A 22,112-nucleotide genomic window follows, 5' to 3' on the forward strand; every position below is an offset into this window, starting at 1 on the left:
GGCAGCTGTAAATATTGTAACACTTGCCTGCCTGTCAGTAGGAAGAGAATAACAAGAACAGATCTAGCTAAACTGAATACAGTGTGTATATATATATATATATATATATATATATATATATATATATATATATATATATATATATATATATATATATATATATACACATACACACACACACACACATAACACCTGGGATGCATATATATACACAATACACTGTAAGTGCAGCTAACTGACTGTCCTGCCTAATCTATCTAACTTAAATCAAATGACACTGTCTCTCTGTCTCTGAACGCCGGAACACACTACACAGGGCCGACATGCAGGCGGCCTTATATAGTGTGGGGCGTGTACTAAACCCCCTGAGCCATAATTGGCCAAAGCCACCCTGGCTTTGGCCAATTACAACTCTCTGTACAGACGGCGCTGTGGCCATTGGCCAAGCATGCGGGTCATATTGCATGCTTGGCCAATTATCAGCCAGCAATGCACTGTGATGCCGCAGTGAATTATGGGCCGTTACGCGCCACTCGAATTTGCCCGAATGGTCCATATCGTTCGCAATACGGCGAACGACTGAACAGGCAATGTTCGAGTCGAACATGGGTTTGACTCGAACACAAAGCTCATCCCTAGTGAGCAGTATGTACAGGAGATGAGTGTGAAGGGTATGACAGTGGGCAGTATATACAGGAGAGCAACATCCGACCGTGTGTACGCTCAATCGGACAAACTTTTTCTGTTTCCATCGGACTTTTGTTGGCTGTGCGAATGGACAAACTTTCCGGCAACAAAAGTCAGATGGAGCAAAGTCCGATCGTGTGTACACAAAAGCATCGGACTTTTGTACAAACTACAGTATGCGGCTGCTAGAATGTTTCCAACGCGAACACATCACGCTGGTTCTCGGCGACAGGGTACTGTACATCTCGCGCTGGCTGCAATAGGAAAAACACATTTTCCTATTGTGGGGAGCACGAGAGGGAATTCCCCTCTGGGGGCATGCCAGGCCCTTAGGTTTGGTATGCATTTTAAGGGGAACCCCTTACGCCGAAAAAACGCTTGTCCCCACCCCCTTTCCTGACCAGCTGGTCTGCGTGTTTAAATAAGGGTCTGGTATGGATTTTGGGGGGGACCCCCACATCGTTTTTTTGGCATAGGGGGTTCCCTTTAAAACCCATACTAGATCTAAGGGCTTGTTATGCCCCCGGAGGGGAACCCATGCCGTTTTTTTATTTAAAATTTGGCGTGGAGTTCCCCTTAAAGATTCATACCAAATACAAGCCTGGCATTGGCGGGGATCCAAGTTGGAACCCAGCACCAGTGAACCCGGCGTCAATCTCGCCAATAAAAGTGGCGAGATTGACACAATATCAGACAACAATACAGAAGTCGACCAAAGGGTGGTGGTAAAGAGCTGAAAAATCACGTGATTTGGTGAAAGTTGGCTGGAAAAGTCCTGTCATCTATATGCAAGACAAACTTCTGGCCAACGCCCTTTGCACAAAAATCTAAGGGAAAGTTTGTACAAAGTCCTATTGTGTGTATGGGGCTTAAGACAGTGGGCAGTATGTACAGGAGAGGAGTGTGAAGGGTATGACAGTGAGCAGTAAGTACAGGAGATGAATGTGGAGGGTAAGACAGTGGGCAGTATGTACAGGAGAGGAGGATGAAGGAATCTGGGAAGGAAAAATGTAAAGGTTTTTGGAAGGATGTTTAGGAACTGGGTAGTGTTTAAGCAGGCCATACACGGATTGAAATTAAGCCAATTAAGCAGAGACCAGCCATAGTCGATCTCTGTATGAGCTAGCTGGTTGTACACAATTCAATCTATTAATCAACTTGAGTACAGCATCATTGTATTGTGTACACAATAACACTGCCGGAGTGATTCCCCCATCCACAGGTCAGCAAGTGAGAGGGTGTGTGGGGACAGGCTGGGGAGAGAGGACTGTCAGCAGGGGGGTGTGAGGTGGTAATGGAAGGATACCAATCAGCCAGTGGGGGGAGTAGCTGGGAGTGATATATTTTGGAGTAGGGTCTGTCATCTGCAGGTTGGGAAATGGTCACCTGTGATATGAGTTGAAGGGAGGTGGCTAACATGAGAAGTGGCTGGGGAGTGACCTGGTTGGTGGTGAATAGGGATGGGCCGAACCCCCCCTGGTTCGGTTCGCATCCAAAACATGCGAACGGACTGAAAGTTTGCGCGAACATTCGAACATTGAGTCTATGGGACTCGAATGTGAGAAATCAGAAGTGCGAATTTTAAAGACTAATATGCAAGTTATTGACCTAGAAAGGGTTTGGGGACCCGGGTGCTGCCCCAGGGGACATGTATCAATAGAAAAGAAAGTTTTAAAAACAGACGTTTTTTCAGGAGCAGTGATTTTAATGATGCTTAAAGTGAAAAAATAAAAGTGAAATATTCCTTTAACTATCAAAACTGGGGGGTGTCCATAGTATGCCTGTAAAGTGGCACGTTTCCCGTGTTTAGAACAGTCCCTGCACAAAATGAAATTTCTAAAGGAAAAAAAGTAATTTAAAGCGAAGGTTCACACAAAAATTGAACCCCCGCTTTTTGGAACCCTCCCCCCTTCCAGTGTCACATTTGGTACCTTTCAGGGGGAGGGGGTGCAGATACCTGTCTAATACAGGTATTTGCACCCACTTCCGGGCGTAGACTCCCATGGGAGTCTACGCCACTTCCTGTCCCCCCGCCATGTCTGCTGGGGGACACACAGGTCCCAGAGACAGCAGGGATCGTTCTGATTGCGCAGCGCGACTCACGCATGCGCAGTAGGGAACCTGGAAGTGAAGCTGCAAGGCTTCATTTCCTGATTCCCTTACAGAAGATGGCGGTGGCACCCGAGAGTCGAGCGACGGTTCGGCCTCGGGTGCCGACATCACTGGACCCTGAGACAGGTAAGTGTCCTTATTTTAAAAGTCAGCAGCTGCAGTATTTGTAGCTGCTGACATTTAATTTTTTTTTCGCAGGACTCCCTCTTTAAAACTAAGCTGTAATGTGATGTTGCCCCCCTCCCAGCCCATTACCAGACCCTTTAGGTCTTGTATGGATATTAAGGGCAACCCCGCACCCAAATTTAAAAAAGAAAAAGGCGTTGGGCCCCCAGGCCCTATATACTCTGAACAGCAGTATACAGGCGGTGCAAAAAAGACAGGGACTGTAGGTTTGTTCTTATGTAGAATCTGTTTGTAATTTGGAACAGATACATTTTGTAAGTGTAGCTCCAGCCAAAAAATCTATTTTAAAGGTTTTTGGAAAACATAGGGAAGGGTTATCACCCCTGTAACATTTGTTTTGCTGTCTGTGCCCCTGTTCAGAAGATTTCACCTCACTTTCTTTCCCAACAACAATTGGATTTTGAAAATTTGGGGTTTTTAAGGGAAACAAAGATTGGTGATAAATCAGTGGAGGAGACACCTTTTTCTCATATTAACTCTTACAGGAGAGAATTTCCCTTCCTAGGGGTAGATTTTCTCTCACTTCCTGTTGTCTCCCTCCGTTTGTAAGTAGGAGTAATTTGTAAGTCGGATTTTTGAAAATAGGGGACCGCCTGTATATACTATATGGCCTGTCCTATACACTCTGTGGAAAATTGGGCCTTAGGTGTTGGTGGTACCAGAACACTGTAAACCCTCACAGTTACTCTTGATGGGCGCAGGAACAGGCCCTGCTGTGAAATAGTAGATCAAAAATTGTAATTACACGCCCCTGTAAAACAGGAGAAAAACAGTGAAATATTATATCAAGAATTGTAATTACATGCTCCTGTTGAACAGGGGCAGAAAAATTGGGCCTTTGGTGGTGGTGTGGTGGTGGTGCCACAACACTGTAAGCCCTCACAGTTACTCTTGGTGGGCGCAGAAATAGGCCCTGCTGTGAAATAGTAGATCAAAAATTGTAATTACACGCCCCTGTAAAACAGGAGCAGAAAAATTGGGCCTTAGGCAGTGGTGGTGGTGCCACAACACTGCAAGCCCTCACAGATATACATGTTGAGCACAGGAACGAGCCCTGCTGTTAAATATTACAGCAAACATTGTATTTACAGGCCCCTGTTAAAAATGTTCTTAAAAGCTATCAACATAAACATTGAGAAGGAATAGGATAGTCACTCAGCATAACAGGATAGTCACTCAGCATCAGCATAGGCATTTTTCAAGGGATCTCACATTCATAAAAAAATTAATCAGTTACATCAGCATCAGGCTCTTGGTAGCTGGTGATCCAAGACTGATTCATTTTTATGAAGGTGAGCCGATCAACTGAGTCGGTGGATAGGCGCACTCTGTGATCGGTTACAAAGCCTCCAGCGGCACTGAATGTGCGTTCTGAAAGAATGCTGGATGCAGGACAGGCCAGTAGCTAAATTGCATACTGTGCAAGCTCTGGCCAGTGTTCTATCCTCAAGACCCAGTAACCCAGTGGATTTTCTGTTGGAAAGGTGTCCAAGTCAGATCTTGCCCCTAGGTATTCCTCCACCATGTATAACAGACGCTGGCGATGGTTGCTGGAACCGATCAGACCTTGGGGCTGTGGACTAAAAAATTGTCTGAACGCATCGGTCAGACAGCCACCTTCTCCACCGCTCCTTCTGTGACTGACCGAAGCCTCAGCAACACGTTGTCCAGGAGGACCAAGAAATTGTAACTTCTCAGGCTCTGGAAACGCATCACACAAACCTTTCTGCAAGGCCTCCTGAAGATGTTTCATCCTCTGCTCCCTCTGTGATGGCTGGATAAGTTCTGCCACCTTACCCTTGTAACATTGATCAAGAAGGGTTGCCAGCCAGTACTGATCCCTCTCCTTGATACCACCAATCCGAGGGTCCTTTTGCAGGCTTTGCAGGATCAGGGAGGCCATGCAGCATAGGTTTGCTGAGGCATTCAGTCGGGAGTCCTCTGGGTGACTAAGGACGACATTATCCGCAGCCACCTCCTTCCAGCCACGTACAAGTCCATGGGTTTCTGGGGCCTGAAAATGATCCCTTGAAGACTGCTGCTGATGCTGAGTGCCAGGCTCCACCTCCATGCTGACACAATCCTCCTCCTCCTCTTCCTGTGTGATAGGCGGGCCTGCAGGAATACTGTCTGGATAAAGGGGGCCTGGAGAGAGGTAAGGAAGTCCTCCTCTTCCTCCCTCTGTTCTGCCTCAAGTGCCCTGTCCATTTTTCCACACAGCGTGTGCTCCAACAGGTAGACAAGAGGGACAGTTTCACTGATGCATGCACTGTCACTACTCACCATCCTTGTGGCCAACTCAAATGGTGGCAGGACAGTGCATGCATCCTTGATCATGAGCCACTGGCATGGCGAAAAAAATCCAAGCTCTCCTGACCCTGTCCTGGTGCCATACAAGCACAGGTAGTCATTGATGGACCTCTGCTGTGTGTGCAGGTGCTGCAGCATTGCCAACGTTGAGTTCCACCTGGTGGACATGTCACAGATGAGGCGGTTCTTGGGCAGGTTGCATTCCTTTTGGAGGTTAGCCAGCTGAGCACTGGAATTATATGACCGGTGGAAATGCCCACAGACTTTCCTGGTCTACCTCAGGACATCTTGTAAGCCCGGGTACCTGCACAAGAACCGTTACACCACCAAATTAAGGACGTGAGCCAAACAGGGAACATGGGCAGAGAGGAGGTTGGTGCCATTGTCACAAACCACCATTCCTGGCTGAAACTGGTGTGGCGTCAACCACCTCTGAGCCTGGCCCTGCAGAGCTGCCAGAATCTCTGCCCCAGTGTGGCTCCTGTCCCCTAAGCAGACCAACTCAAGCAAAGTATGGCATCTTTTAGCCTGAGTGCTTGCGTAGCCCCTAGAACACCTATGGAGCACCACAGGTTCCGAGGACAAATCTGCACAGGAAAAGGCCAAAGAGGAAGAAGAAGAGGAGGGGTGAAGGAGAGAGGTGTGGCTGAATCACCACTACCAGCATTTTGAAGGCATGGTGGCGGAACAAGCTCCAACAATACTGCACCCTGTCCTGCATCCTTCCCAGCTGCCAGCAGAGTTACCCAGTGCACCGTGAAAGAAAGATAACGTCCCTGTCCATGCCTGCTGGACCATGAGTCAGCTTTAATATGCACCATACTGCTGACCGCCCTGTCCAACGAGGCCAAGACATTGCCTTCCACATGTTGGTAGAGAGCCGGAATGGCCTTCTGAGAAAAAAATTGGTGTTTGGGAACCTGCCACTGAGGTACCGCATATTCCACAAATTCTCGAAAGGGGGCAGAGTCTACCAGCTGAAAAGGCAGCAGTTGGAGTGCTATTAATTTTGCCAAACTAGCATTCAGCCACTGAGCATGTGGATGGCTAGGACCAAATTTCTTTCGCCAGTTTAGCAACTGGAGTAGGGAAATTTGCCTGCTACAATTGGATGTTGGTGTACCGCTAGCAGATTGCACGGAAGTGCTTGGGACACCTAATTCTACACCTTCATTCCTCTCATTGCAGGTCTCGGAGAGGACTGAATGTATAGCGGGGTTGGAGACCCCAGCTGATGAGGAGCAAGGAGAGGTCCGCCTTGTTCTTTGGTGTGGGTCTTTTAAGTACGCTTGCTAACGGCCTACATGGGAGTTCGACATGTCTGGTCAAGCATGTGGTGCCCAAGCGGCTGCTGTTTTGGCCATGCTTGATACACTTCAGACATATGTTGCAAACAGCAATGGTGTGATCTGCTGCACATGTCTCAAAAAAGGCCCACACCAAAGAACTTTTTGAAAAATGCGCAGAGTCAGCAACGCCCTGCACATGCGGAGCTCTGCAGTGTGATGCATTCAGTTGGCTGCCCTTAATCTGGCCCCTGGAGGGCATCCTGCCTTGTTGGAGATGTTCCTCCTCCTCTTCCTCTTCTCTTCTATCTGGCATCCACGTAGAGTCAGTGACCTCATCATCCCCTCCCTCCTTGCCACTGGAGCAAACCTGGCAGTATACTGCAGCTGGGGGAACATGACTGCCAGTTTCTTGTCCTTCTTGGGCACCCCCTCTCTTTGGGCTTATGTTACTGCCTTCATACTCAACCTGGGTACCATCATCAGAGCCTTCAAAATGCTGTGCATCCTCCTGCAGCATGTACCCTACACTGTGGTCGAACAGTTCGGGGGACTCTTCAGGGCATGATGGTGGGGCTAGGGAAGGAGTGACTGATGACATTGAGCCAGAAGAGGCTGCTTTGTCAGTTGCATTGGCAGACAAAGTACCCTGAGCCTGGGTGACAGAGGATGAGGAGGATGAGGACGGCTTGGTCATCCAGTCTACCAACTCTTCTGCATGTTGTAGCTCAACATGGCCAGCTGCCGAATAAAAGGACAAGCGTGCCCCACGGCCACGTGCTGATGATGCACTGTATCCACTGCAGCTCACTGAGTCACCTACCTGAAAGTGTCTTTGAACACGTACTCCAGGAATGGCCTACAGTCAGGTATAGGCTTGGCTGGACTACAATGCAGTGGATATATATTTTATGAACTGAACCTCACTGAGTCACCTGCCTGAAAGTGTCTCTGAACACATACTCCAGGAATGGCCTACAGTCAGGTATAGGCTTGGCTAGACTATATTATATATATATATACACACACACACACACACACACACAAGCCTGTATATATATATATATATATATATATATATATATATATAAATATATATATATATATATATTAAATGCACTACAGCTAGCTGAATCAACTGCCTGCCTGAAGTATATTAGCAACAGTTCAACAGGAACGGTCTGTAGTGAGATCTAGCTAAACTGTATACAGTGCATATATGTATATATATATATATATATATTATATATATATATATATATATATATATATATATATATATATATATATATATATATATATACACACACACATACACTAGACTGGTCAAGCATATATACATATGTACATATATGCACACTAGACTGACTGTATATATGTATATATATATATATATATATATATATATATATATATATATATATATATATATATATATATATATATATGAAATACACTGCAGCTAACTAAATCAACAAACTGCCTGAAGTATATTAGAAACTGTAGAGCAGGAATGACCACAGTTGGGAAAGACCGTTGGGACTTTCCCAACTGTGGAGGGGAAATTGATGGGAAGCATGTCCACATCGTCCCACAACCCCATTCAGGGTCATACTATTTTAATTATAAGGGTTTCAATAGTATCGTGTTGATGGCGGTGGTGTCAGCGACATATTAGTTTCTCTATGTGGACGTGGGGAAGAATGGCCAGATGTCGGATGGTGGAGTCTTTGCCCAGACTGAGTTCTACACATGTCTCCAGAGTGGTGGCTTGGGATTGCCACCTGCGGAAGAGAACATGAAAGGACTCCCATTTGTTTTTATTGCTGATGAAGCGTTTGGTCTGGGTGATCACATGATGAGGCCATTCCCCCAGAGGACCCTCACCTCGGAGAAGAGGGTTTTAAATTTCCAGCTGGCCAGAGCCAGAAGAGTCGTGGAGAACACCTTTGGATAATGGCTAGCCGGTTCCCCCTATTTCTAACGGCTATAAATATGGCGGAGTACAAATTTAACCACATTGTGTCAGCATGCTGCATCTTGCACAACTTTTTAAAACAAAACGCTAATAATTATGTAGCCTCAGTTGGGCCTGGGGCCGGACTTCATGACCAGCGTTTCCTTCATTGCTCCTTGGATCGTCATACCCCAAAATTCCTGTGCAGACTCTTTACAACTTTAGTCACGATCTTGGCCTTTCTCACATTTTCTCACATTTGGGTTTAGGTACGGCCCATACTTCTCATCATAGTTGGCCCTCTTCAATTTGTCCACCATCTCCACAATCTCTACAAAGGACATATTTGAGGCCATAAATCTTCTCCTATGGGATCGGGATGTTTCATGTTCTGGGCTTTCCTCCTCCTCGTTACTGCTATTACGCACCTGCTGTGTCTCCGCCATGTTCATCTCTCACTGCGCCGAAAGAGAAGGGGCGGGGAATAATCTAGAAAGAACGTCAGGGGCAGGTGATGCGGGCGGAGTTTCACGCATGCGCAGTGTATATAAAGAGTAACACGCGTGTGTCGTACCTATGTTCTGTGTGCGTAGGAAGGAGGACCAGAAGCACCAAACGTTCTAACGAAGGTAACATTTTAACTTGGGACATCAGTGGCCTATACTGAGGCCTATATTGAGATAAGATTAGGAGAGTTTAGCCTGATATTAGTGTTTTTGTCTTGTATTTTGTCTTGCAGCAAATATGAAATGATTCAAAGACCCTGATTTCATGGGCCATTTCATTGACAAATACAGGGATATGCGTAATTTGTGGGAGGTTAAAAACCCGTTATATCGCAATAAACCAGCTAAGAAGGCATCGCTGGAGAAACGACTGCAATTTGTGAAGACGCAGGTCCCCAACGCAGACATCGAGTTTGTGGAGAGGAAAATTGGTAGCTTGAGAAGCACATATAGGAAGGAGCTTAATAAGGTCCAGGCTTCCATGAGATCAGGAGCAGCAGCAGAAGACGTGTATGCACCCAATCTGTGGTACTAAAACATGATGCGGTTTCTGGAAGACCAAATGGAAGTCAGGGAATCACTTTCTACACTTCCATCCAGCCTTCCCTCAACCTTTCATTCTTTGGGACAAGAATGAAAAATTCTGGGCTCAGAATGATAGTCTTTTCTATTTATTAACATTCAATTTGCAACAGTCATGACCTGATGTCCCTTTTTCATACACAGGAAGACCTCAGCCAGGACGAGGCTCTGGAATGTGGCACACAGGGGAAGGCGGGGGTAAGTGTCAGCCAGGTGGTGGTGGGGGTAAGTGCAGCCAGGAGGAGGCCAGGCCCAGTAGGAGCCACACCCAATCCCAGGTGCCTCCCCTCCACCTTCCAACAAAAAGGGCCAGGAAGGGGAGTAACATGGAGGAGGCAGCACTGGGCCTCATTAAGGACTCTAATGTGACCCTGAAAAGCTACCGATGCTGAAGAGGCCTATTGCTGCTATGTAGCTGCAACATTGCAGCAAAAGGAGGAGGGCCAATGCCTCAGGCATGAGAAAATTATTTTTGAGGCCATTCATAAGGGGTTGAGTGGCCAAATGAGTGATAACATGCACTTAGTTTCACTCACCCATCCTCCTCCTCCTCCTGCCACAAGTCCACCTCCAGAGCCACAGCCACCAAGGAAGGCTGCAGGGAAGCGCGGAGGGAAGGCTGCAAGGAAGACAAGAAAGTGATGGCCCTGGGTTCAGTCTAGTCTGACAGAAGACGCAGGCTGTTGCAGTACCACAGCCTGGGGACAGATATGTCATCTGCTGCTGTTCGTGATCTCTGGGAGTCCAGGACCAGATTGTGCTCCCCATTATATGGATTTCTCAGGCTACCAATTTTTATTTACAAACAGTTGGTGTGTGCCCTGGGGGCCAAAGGCTTCCCAAATTCAAGCAGTTTCTCCAGCATTGCCTTCCTCTTTATTTTGTTATGAGCCGGAATAAATGTTTTTTTTTTTATATGAAAATACTTGCCTATGTGTTTTTCTTCAAATAGGACAGTTTGTGAATAGGCAGGTACATTTCCAAAATACAATGTCTAATTAACAAGGGACAACAACCAACCTCCTTGAGCTTTATAAAAATACAAGATAATAATGTTGTTGTGGAAACTTGACGCACCAAAAATAAAATTATGGAGATCAGTAGAAACTAATTTAAAAATAATCCAAAAAACAGGAGATCGAGCTTGCCGTGGTTTCAGCCATCTGGCAGATCTTAAGTATTCTAGATTTTTATGGTCAGTGTATATTAATACTGGATGGACAGCACCTTCCAACAAGTATATCCACTCTTCTAATGCTACCTTGATGGCAAATAATTCTCAATCTCCAAAATCATAATTTCTCTCTGTAGGGAGAAAAAGACCACAGGATGCATTAAGTCTTTGATACTCTGGCGTGAGAGATAACCGCCCTGCTGCTATTTCGGATGCATCCACTTCAAGGATGTAGGGCAGTGATGGATCAGGATGACTGAGGATCGGGGCTGAGGTAAAGTCTCTTGAATGTCTCAAAAGCATTTTGGGCTTCCGAATTCCAGTGGAATCGCAAGTCCTGCTTGGTCAGCTGAGTAATGGGATTGATTATGGCAGAGAACCCTTTAATGAACTTCCTGTAAAAATTTGCGAAGCCTACAAAACGTTGCACTCCTTTCTTGTCCATAGGCACAGGCTAATCTAATATAGCAGACACCTTATGGGGGTCCATCTTAATTCCAGTTGTGGAAATCACTAATCCTAGGAACTGGATGCTCTGCTGCTCAAACTCGCATTTTTCTGCCTTCACATACAATCCGTGTTTGTGAAGCCGGCATAACACCCTGCAGATATGTTCCCAATGTTGGCCAAGTGATCCAGAGAAAATTAAGATATCGCCCAAGTAGACAATTACAAAAATGTCTAGGAAGTCTTTAAACACGTCATTGATAAAATGCTTGAAAGTGGCAGGGGCATTGCAAAGCCAAAATGGCATGACCAAATATTCGTAGTGGCTGGTACAAAAGGCTGTCTTCCACTCATCCCCAGCTCGGATGAGGACCAGAATATAGGCTCCCCATATATCTACCTTAGCAAAGATAGAGGCAGATCATAACCTCTAAAACAGCTCAGGCATCAGGGGCAAAGGATAGTGGTTTTCGACCATAATTTTGTTTAACTCATGGTAGTCCACACATGGACGACGAGTTTGGTCCTTCTTTGTTACAAAAAATATTATGGCACCTGCTGGAGAGGAAGAAGAATGGATAAAACCCTTTTCTAGATTTTCATTGATGTACTGCTTTAGTGCTTCCTGATAGTGGAAAGATGCGCCCAAAGGGAATCTTGGCTCCAGGGAGGAGCTTGATTGGGCAGTCATAGGGGCGATGAGATGGAAGGGTGTCTGGCCCTCGTTTACTGAAAACATCAATAGATTCATGACACGGTGTGGGCACTGACTGGAGGGTGTCTTGATCAGAGTCCGTGCATAGCAGTGTGGTTGGTGGCTCTGGGGCCTTGATATACAATGTTCCTGAAAGTAGGAAGACAAGAACTTGACCTCCTCTAATATCCAATGGATTTGGGGATTGTGGGCCTGGAGCCAAGGTAGGCCCAAAATCACAGGGAATAATGGAGAGGAGATGGTGTTCAGGGTCAGTAGCTCCTTATGATGGGAGAGGATAGTAACAGGTAGCGAAGATGTTTCATGGGTTACTCGTCCTGACTTAATGCCATCAGCCAGATAAACAAAGTCTGTGTGTTTTTTGTTGCAGAGGAATGTGTTGCTGACTGGCAAAGGTTGAGTCAATAAAGCAGCTGCATGCTTCAGAGTCAATGATGGCGTTGACTGAAATTGTCCTTTCCGGGAGCTGGAAAGAGAAAGGGAGGGCAAAACGAGTTGCATTGGCAGATAATGTTGATAGAGAAGCAGGAACAGGAGATGGGCACTTACGCATCTTGGCAGGGCAGCTGTGCACGTAGTGGCCGGCCTCACCACAGTAGAGGCAAAGGTTGTGCTGTTGGCGGTGTGCTTGCTCTTCAGGGGACAGAGCTGGTTGCATCAATCCTAATTGCATAGGCTCAGAAGTGTCAGGTATTGAGCTGACAGGATTGTAAGGGCTGGTACCAGGTAGCGGAAGGCAGGAACTGCAGCTCTCAGGGTCATCCATACTGGGCCGCTCTACAGGGTGGACCGTTCTGACTGACGCTCACAGAGATGATCGATCAATCTGGATAGCCAGGGTGATCAGTGCTTCAAGGGTGTTAGGTGTACCAACTCGGGCAAGCTCATCTTTAAGATTTTCGGAGAGTTCCATGCGGAACTGGTATCGCAGAGCTCCGTCATTTCATTGGGTGTCTGTCCTCCAGTGTCTGAAGTCCGTAACATAGTCCTCAGCCTCTCAGCGGTCTTACTGGAGCCCAAACAGAGCAGACTCTGCGGGGGCAGTCCGCTGAGGGTCTTCATAAAGATGGGCCATGGCGTCAAAGAAGGATGACATAGCATGCGTTTGCAAATTTAGCAGGGTCAAGGCAAGCTGAGGTCAGGATTGGCGATATCTAGTAAGTCAACAGAGTCGGGTCAATACAGATGATCAGATGGCAGGTACAGGTTTTCAGGACACACAAGCTGCAGAGCAAACAGCACTGCACTTGTGCAGCTGCTGTTCTTTTAAAGACCCATTGGCGCAAGCACCGTCTAGCGTGTGCACACATGCATCTGGCACGTGCCCTTACACACGTGCACACACACACACGTGCCCTCGTGCACACACACGCTGCTGACCAGCTCCTTGTACTGGCACCCGTGTGCACATGTGCGCACGCACGCACCTCTGTCTTGCCACAGTAAGTCCCTGACACCCGGAAGGAAGAGGGGCGAAGATGGATGCAGCCACCAGTGGGGACAGCATGGGCTTCGTTTGCAGGTAAATGGCACATATTGGGCCAATATGTGATGCATACTAGCCCATTGTGCTTTTACCTTGCTGGGGAAAAAAGAGGAAGTAAAACCCATCAGGGATTACTTCCTCTTTAAATAAAGTCATATTATCATCACTGCTACCCAGATGTTCTTTTATATGAAAATTAGTAATAAGCTATGCATGGCTTGAGATTACCAGGTCCAGCAGAGTATCATTTCTAGCTGGAGCCACTATGAACTGTACCATAAAATTTGTCTTGTAATAGGTTAATACATTTTTGAACTTTAACTGTTCCAGCAGTGTAATTTCTCCAGTCAATCTCCGGGTAGTTAAAATCCCCCATTATCACTGTCCCACCCCCTGTAGCCCTTTCTAGCTGTGCAAGGACCTAAGTCTCCACCTCCTTATTAACACTGGGTGGCCTATAACAAATGCCAATGATTAATGATTAACTTTGTAGTAAGCACACACATATGCAATTCCACCCATAATAGCCTTGTCACACTCTCCATCAACTAGGTCCTCTTTCACACTTGCTTTGAAACCAATACTTTATTCCAATATCCACTTACATCTAAGAAGCTTGCAAACTGCATGTAGAGGTGCTGTGGTATTGTGTGTGATGATCCAGGCCGGTAGACAGGGTGGACTGGAGGGCTGCTGTGAGTGTCTGGACACGCTGGTAAAGACAGCCGAGGCTGACAGCATCAGTAAACCCATAACCCTCCCCCCATATTTCCCCATTACACCCACCAATAGGGGCTGACCCCTGTCTGACCTGTATGCTCAATTATAATCTATTTCACCCTCCCCTCTCAATCCTAGTTTAAATACTCCTACAGCCTTCCCATAAACCTCTCCCCCAGCACAGCGGGCCCCTTCCATTTAGGTACAGACAATCTTTAGCAAGCATATAGGTTGTACCCCAATGAAAAGTCAGCCAGGTGCTCTAGAAACCAAAATCCTTCCCTCTTACACCATGTCTTTAGCCATGCATTCAGTTCTCTAATCTCCCCCTGTCTTTCCTATGTTGCGCATGGTGCCTATTTCAGAAAATATCACCTTGGAGGTCCTTCCCTTCAACGTGCAGCCTAGTTCTTTAAATTGGTTCTTAAGTAGCATCCCTTTTATGTATTCTGTCATTGATTATAACATAGACCAAGACAGCTGGGTCATGCCCATTCCTTCTCAGTAATTTATCAATCCGGTCCACCACATGCTGAACCCTGACACCAGTAGCAGTGACATCCAGGGCTGTCACCTCTGAGTTTGCCACAATCCACATCTTCACCCAATTTGGCAAATCTGTTTGGGTGCTGGCCTTTCTTTTCTGTGAGCTACTACCACTCACTCTGACTACAGTAACCCATATTCCTACCTAAAAATCCTGACTTACCCCTCTACCCTCCACACCAACCCCATTAGCCTGAGGACCCATTTCAAGGTTGCCAGTTCTGCCCAGTGTTGCAATTGGCTCCTCCAGATCTTTAATGTGAGCTTCCAGAAGGGCAACCAAAACCTTCAGCCTTCCTAGCACTCATTATCCCAGTTACAATATTAAAAATACTTACAGGAAATGTCAGATGTTACTTACAGATTAGAATACTCCTGTTATAATTTCCTGTATTCAATCTCTGGTTTTTAACTCACCACTTAAATGTCCCACTTTGTCATATTTTCAACAAAAAAAAAAGATGGGCAAGCTCAGAGTGAGTTTCTACAGAAAGTTATATAGTACCTGTAGCACCTGTGAACAATTAACCACTCCCCTCAATAAGCAGACTGAAGGAAGGAAAGGAAAAAAATGATCTTTAATTATTTTCTGTGTCCCATTCACACTGAAACACAGCCTGGAGCAGCACACTGTACAGGATTGCATTTCACTGTACAGCAGTGCAGTGCATCGCCTTGTTGTACAGTGACACAAATTAAGTGCATGTTTGTACACTTCAACTAAAGTTTGTTCAAGTACCAAAAAACAGAGCTGGATGTGATACACTGAATCACACACTACACTGCCCCCTACGGCAGTGGGGAATGGACTGCTGCCGGAGTGGTAAAAAGTGTAAACTTGGCCTTAGACCAGGGGTGCCCAACTGTTGGCCCGCGGCGCCCTCCAATGTGGCCTGCCATGTCTTGCTCTGAGATGGTGGGTCAGCAAGCCCAGATCGCGGGTTCCCGACCCGCCATCTCTGAGCATTAGTGCAAAGAACGGAGCCGCCGCTAGAAAAAGCAGAGCCGATGCTTCCTGTATAGGGCCGGCTTCTTCACAGGTGGAGTAATACCAAATGTACTCTGCTTGTTACAGGAACCATCGGCTCTGCTCTCTACTGCAGCTGCATGCTTCTGGCCCAATATGCTCAGGAGTGGCATGTCGGGACACAGGAACCCGCTATCTGGGACAGCAGCCACCAGTATCAGTACCAGCCACCAATATTAGTACCAGTACCAGCCAGCAGTACCAGTACCAACCAGCAGTACCAGTACCAGCCAGCAGTACAAGTCATCAGTACCAGTACCCGCCAGAAGTACCCGCCAGCAGATCCAGTACCCACTATCTGTACCAGTCATCAGTACCAGCCAGCAGTATAAACCAGCAGTACCAGCCAGCAATACCTGCCAGCAGTACCAGTACCAGCCACCAGTACCCAAAAGAAAAAAAGCCCTAAGGCTAACGTTGCGCTAGATGATAATCAACAACTGAGGTAAATAATATAAAATTTAAATGTAAAGCAGCCAGCACCTAAAGTTCAATACTAAAAACTTCCAATAGAATAAATAACAAAGTGAGTGCAGCGCTAATATTGATATAAAAATAATTGTGATATCATTGTGATGAAAAAAATATTTGAATAATCAATAAATAAGTGATAAATACAATAAACAATTGAACTGATAATAAGTGAAACCAAAAATAACTTGATTACTAAAAAAAGAAAAAAAAATTCAAAAAAGAAGAAAAAATAGAAGAAAACGAAAGCAACGTCCCATAGTGATCAATGAGAAAGTCTGTGTATATTAAGCCTCCAGGAGGAAAAAGGATGAATTGCAGGAGAAAAAAAAGTTGTGACACCAATCTTCCAAAAACAAATCAAACATGTGCTCAGGTCAACACCCGAGTGTGAGGTAGCTTGCTTACCAAAAAGCCGTGACTGCTGATAACAGTCTCGCCCAGCACAGGGAATTAACAGTCTCCCCAAAACTTATAGGTATCCGGACCACCCGATGTTCTATTGTTACTCAAAGATTAAAAATAAAAACTCCCATAGTGCAGTATATCAATTCAGATAATTTAATAAAAGAAGAGTTTGCACTTACAGCAGCGAAGTGTCAGGCGGTTGTGTCACATGAAAGCCGCGGGCATCTCTATTAGCTTCTCCCTATTTCCTAGAGCTTTGTCTCACCACCGTCGCGGAAGGATAACGTAATGACGTCACCGGAGGCTTCACCATATGCGTTTCGTCACAAGTGGATGTCTCCTGGGGATTGGCCGAGGCTCTGTCAAGGATCTGTCCCCTTCTGTCTGGGTGGATCAGAGGGCCCTTAGGGTAGAGTGGGTTGCATCCATGTCTGCTCTACATATGCAGAGTGGACACAGACCTGCCATCCCCGTTTACGCTCATTGTGGCTCGCGACCAGTTACCAAGTCAATAAAGTGGCCCTCGCTCCTCAAAAGGTTGGGCACCCCTGCCTTAGACTTTAGCTCATTTGCTTTAAGATTTGTACAGATTTCCTGGGCATAATGTGAGAAACATGAATCCATGCTGAATTATTGTAGATCAGTGAGAGAATAGACAGTTTTCTGTTAAGAAAAATGTAATGCATCCATTATCCTAGTTTACAAGGAAGGAGGAACTTTTTAGAAATTAAAGTCTGGGGGGAGGGCTAGGTGTTAATTTTTAAATAAGTCAGATTGTAAATGTCAAGCCTTTTTTATGTTAGTAAAAAATATAAGCAACAGGGACACCTGTTGAATATATAGCATGTATGATGACATTAATTTACGTCATTTTTATTTTATCTAAATGCATGAGATAAATAACTTAACTTATAGTTTAAACTTTATATATACTGTCTAGCGGTGCAGCTATTACATTAAATTATTTATATTCTTTCAATAATCCACATATTATGAATTTTAGTGAAAGAGGTTTTGGGATTGAATGAAAAAATATATTGTTTAGCCAAGTGGTAACCAAAACAGGAGTTACAATGCACTATTATGTAAGTCATACTCAGGTAAACAGTACATTTTATAAAAGAGCAATTAACTGGGAAAAGTAATTACCCTACTTTGTATATTTTAGGAATTCATTGATTTGGCTGTCTAATTTGAACATGTGCACTTTTTTTCAAAGAACCTTTTGGTTATAGGATGGCTGCTTCACCACACATTCTAATTTAACAATGTAGCTAGAGCTGCTCCACTGGGAATTAATTATCTAGTGAATTACTTGTTAACTTCATTATATAGGCATGGCTGCATTAAAGAGCAATTCATAATAACTTTTTAAAATATTGGTTCTGTTCTAATCCCATACAGGTCAGATAGCCATTTTACTTGCATGTGCTACAACATTTTAATTAGAAAAATATTATGAAATTAAAAAAAAAACAAAAAAACAGCTAAAATCTAGCACTATATAGCACTTAAAAATCATTAGCTTGTTTAAAATTTTTAAATCAAAATCAGTGACTAAAAGCAGACTAGATCTGCTTGTTCTATATAAATTACATAATTGGATATATATTATATATACAGCAATTTTCTATTTTCTTTTTTTTTTATTCCATAGAATTTTATTGGTAAGTAAAGAGAAGGTTTACATCACATTTGAACAGGGTGCCGGAGGCAGTAATATTCAACACAACAGGTTTAACAGCAGAGTTGATCAGCATTGATTGGCAATAATAGTTGTAGTAAAGAAGTTCCAGCTTAAGTCAACAGAGTGCGCATTTGGAGAGGACATGAGGTTCGGTTGTAGTTATTTCTCTAGATGGCAATGCTTATCCCAGTATCAGTGGATATATTTTGTTGGATAGTCTTTGGATATGGAGATTAGTTCTTCCATTTCTGCAATTTTTTCCACTCATTTGAGCCATTCAGAGACGGTTGGAACATGGGTTGTACCCTAATAAAGAGGGATACACATTTTGGCTGCATTTATCAGAGGTGGTATTAGCGTTTTGTGATAGTCATGTGTGGGTAGGTGAGAGTGGTGAAGGAGGAGCTGAGTTGGGGTATGCTCTAGGGTGTATGGAGAAATCTGTGACGTCAGTTCTCGGACTTGTGTCCAGAATGGCTGGATTAGGGGGCAGGACCGCCATATGTGTGCTAAAGTATCTGTTCCTTTGGAATATCTCCAGCATTTTTCAGAGAGGGCAGGATTATATTTGTTGAGAATTACTGGTGTTCTGTACCAGCGCATTAGGATTTTATAATTGTTTTCCTGGATCGAGACATTGTGGGAACCTTTATGAGTTATTGTCGATGTGTTCCCATTGTGCCTCTGTCATCTCTTTTTGCATGTCTCTTTCCCAGCTTAAACATGCTTTGTTAGTTTTCATCAAGCTTTGAGAGGAGAGTAAGTTATAAATGATTGAGATCACATGCTGTTGGGGTGTAGAGCGAGAGCATAGCAATTCAAAAGGAGTGAGCGGGCGAGAGACGGAGGAGGCGCAATCAGCTTCTTTTTGGAAATGTCTGATCTGGAAATATGTCCAGAGAGGAAAGGCATTGTTATCCATATTAGCTGGTAGGGAGGAGCATTCTAAAAGTAGGCCCAGTTGGAAGAAGTGGTAGCCTAGAACCTCTGAGTGTTGCCAGATGTCTGCTAGAAAGTGTGTGGACATACCAGGTGGGAATGCTGGATTGAGTCTTACAGATGTAGGGGGTCCAGGGTTAGAGGAGATGTGTAGTTTTCGGCAGGTGTCTTTGAAACACCGGAGTGTCAGGTCAATGCCCGGGTGAACCTTCAGGATTCACTGGGTATGTTGGGTTGAGGACCAAGGCAAAGATCATAGTGGTAGGGGGGAGAATGTGTGCTTGAGAGTGACCCAGTCTTTGCAGTGGCCATGTAATGACCAATCTACAATTCTAGAGAGGTGACAGCCCCATTAGTATTACTGAAGGTCTGGGAGACCAATGCCCCCTTTTGTCTTATATTTCATTAGTTGCTCATATGCTATCCTTGGCCTTTTCTGTCTCCATAGAAACCTAGTACACAGTCTTTTGTATGATTGGAAGAAGGTTGGGGGGGCTTAATGGGAATGGTTTGCAGGATATAAAAAATGCGGGGAAGTATGTTAATTTTTAGGATTGCTGCCCTTCCAAACCAGGAAAAATGAGGTTTGTCCCACTTACTTAGGTCATTTGTAATGGTTGTGAGGATGGGTTGGTAATTTTTTGTAAAAATGTCAGAAAAGTTTGCTGTTATGCCCCGTACACACAGTCTGATTTTCCAATGGAAAATGTGCGATCGTAGTGTGTTGTCAGAAATTCCGACCGTGTATGGGCTCCATCGGACTTTTTCCATCGGATTTTCCGACACACAAAGTTTGAGAGCAGGCTATAAAATTTTCCGACAACAAAATCCGATCGCGTCAATTCTGACCGTGTGTGGACAATTCCGACGCACAAAGTGCCACGCATGCTCAGAAGAAATTCCGAGACGGAACAGCTCAGTCTGGTAAAATTAGCGTTCGGAATGGATATAGCACTTTCGTCAGGCTGCAGTGTTTAAAATTGTTTAATACAGCTCACTCTCTTCTTCTTTATAATGCAGGAAGAACAAAGTAGTTTGCTGCTGATATTCACACAGACTTCTCACAAACGTATTTCTTTATTATTTATCGTGATTCCCTCAATATGATATGATTTGTCACATCTGACAAAAAATCTATATAAATTTTTTTTTGTTTTTTTGTTCAAGCCTGATGTGATTTTTTTTTTTGGTTTGTATTTTTTTCAAGGCTGATCTTGTTGTTATTTTTTTTTTTAGTTATTTAACATCCTGAATATTTTTGTGTGTTTTGTGTGTCAAGTTACCACAACACCATTATTATCTTGTATTATTTAATCTCAAGGAGATTGCTTGGTGTTGGTGTCTCTTGTTAATTTCATATTGTACTTTAGAAATGTACCTGCCTCCTCACAAACAAACTGTCCTTTTTGAATGAAAACACACATAGGCGAGTATAATTGAAACCAAAAAACCTTTATTAAGGGCTCATAACCAAACAAAGAGGGAGGCAATACTGGAGAAACAGCAGAAATTGGTGAAGCCTTTGACCCCCAGGGCACCCATCAATTATTTTACTGCAAAATTGGTGGCCTGAGGAGTCCTTATCTAAGGGAGTGCAGTCTGGTCCAGAAGTCCCAGAGATCCTGAAAGCAGCAGATGACATGTATGTCCCCAGGCTGTGGTCATACAAGAGCCTGCATCTTTTGCCAGACAAGACTGAACCCAGGGTCATCACTCTCTGGTCTTCCTTCCACGCTGTGGCTGTGGTGGTGTAGTTGTGGCAGGAGGAGGAGGAGGGGGGGAGGAGGAGGAGGAGGAGGATGGTCCAACTCACTCAGGTGGGTATTGGGTGTGATTTTGCCCCTCACCCCCTTAGTTAAGACTTTATAAAGAAGGTCCTCACACAGCTGGCGTTGGCCCTCCTGCATGCCCTGCAGTTTGGTGGTAGCCATGCAGGCAAAGGCCTCTTCAGGAGTGGGGGTGGCTCTGAGGGACACAGAAGCCTCCTGAATGAGCCCGAGTGTTGAATCCTGCACGTGACTCCCCTTCCTGGGTCTTTTGGTTGGAAGGCGGAGGGGAGGAACCTGCGATTCTGTCAGGCTCCTACTGGGCCCAGGCTTCTCCTGGCTGCCACTTAGCCCTGCCTCCTCCTGGCTGCCACTTAGCCCCGCCTCCTCCTGGCTGCCACATTCCACAGCCTCCTCCTGTGTGCCACATTCCAGAGCCTCGTCCTGGCTGAGGTCTTCCTGTGTATGAAAAAGGGACATAGTTTTACTTTTTTCTTCATCAGTCACACACAATTTTCATCTCATGACTGTTGCAAATTGAATGTTAACAAATATAACAGACTATCATTCTGACCACAGCATTTTTCATTCTTGTCCCAATTATTTTTGCCCACTACTGTCTATTGATATGTAAAACACTTTCTTAATTCAGCAATTAGTGATCACTAATAACATCTAGTAAACATCATTTATTTATTGACCAGAAATCTGTAGAACAATGCTATACCTGGCTCCAGCTGGGCTCCTCCACTTCTTCCTGGCTGGAAGTCCCAGGTTGGACATCGGAAACCTCAGCTGGGGTGGAAGGAAGAGTGGAAGGAAAGGTTGAGAGGGATTCCCTGACTCCAGTCTGGTCTGACAGAAATCGCAGTCTCTCATAGTACCACAGCCTGGGGACATAAACGTCATCTGCTGCAGCTCCTGATCTCTGGGAATCCGTGACCTTCTTGCGCTCCCTAAGATAAGTGCTCCTCAGGCCACCAATTTTGGCTTTTAAATAGGGGATGGTTGCTGTGGGGACCACCGGCTTCACCAACTCCAGCAGTTTCTCCAGCGCTGCCTGCCTCGTTTGTTTATGATTATAATGTGGGTGTTTGACC

Source organism: Aquarana catesbeiana, linkage group LG01 (genome assembly GCF_042186555.1).
Source record: "Aquarana catesbeiana isolate 2022-GZ linkage group LG01, ASM4218655v1, whole genome shotgun sequence".
NCBI lineage: Eukaryota > Metazoa > Chordata > Amphibia > Anura > Ranidae > Aquarana > Aquarana catesbeiana.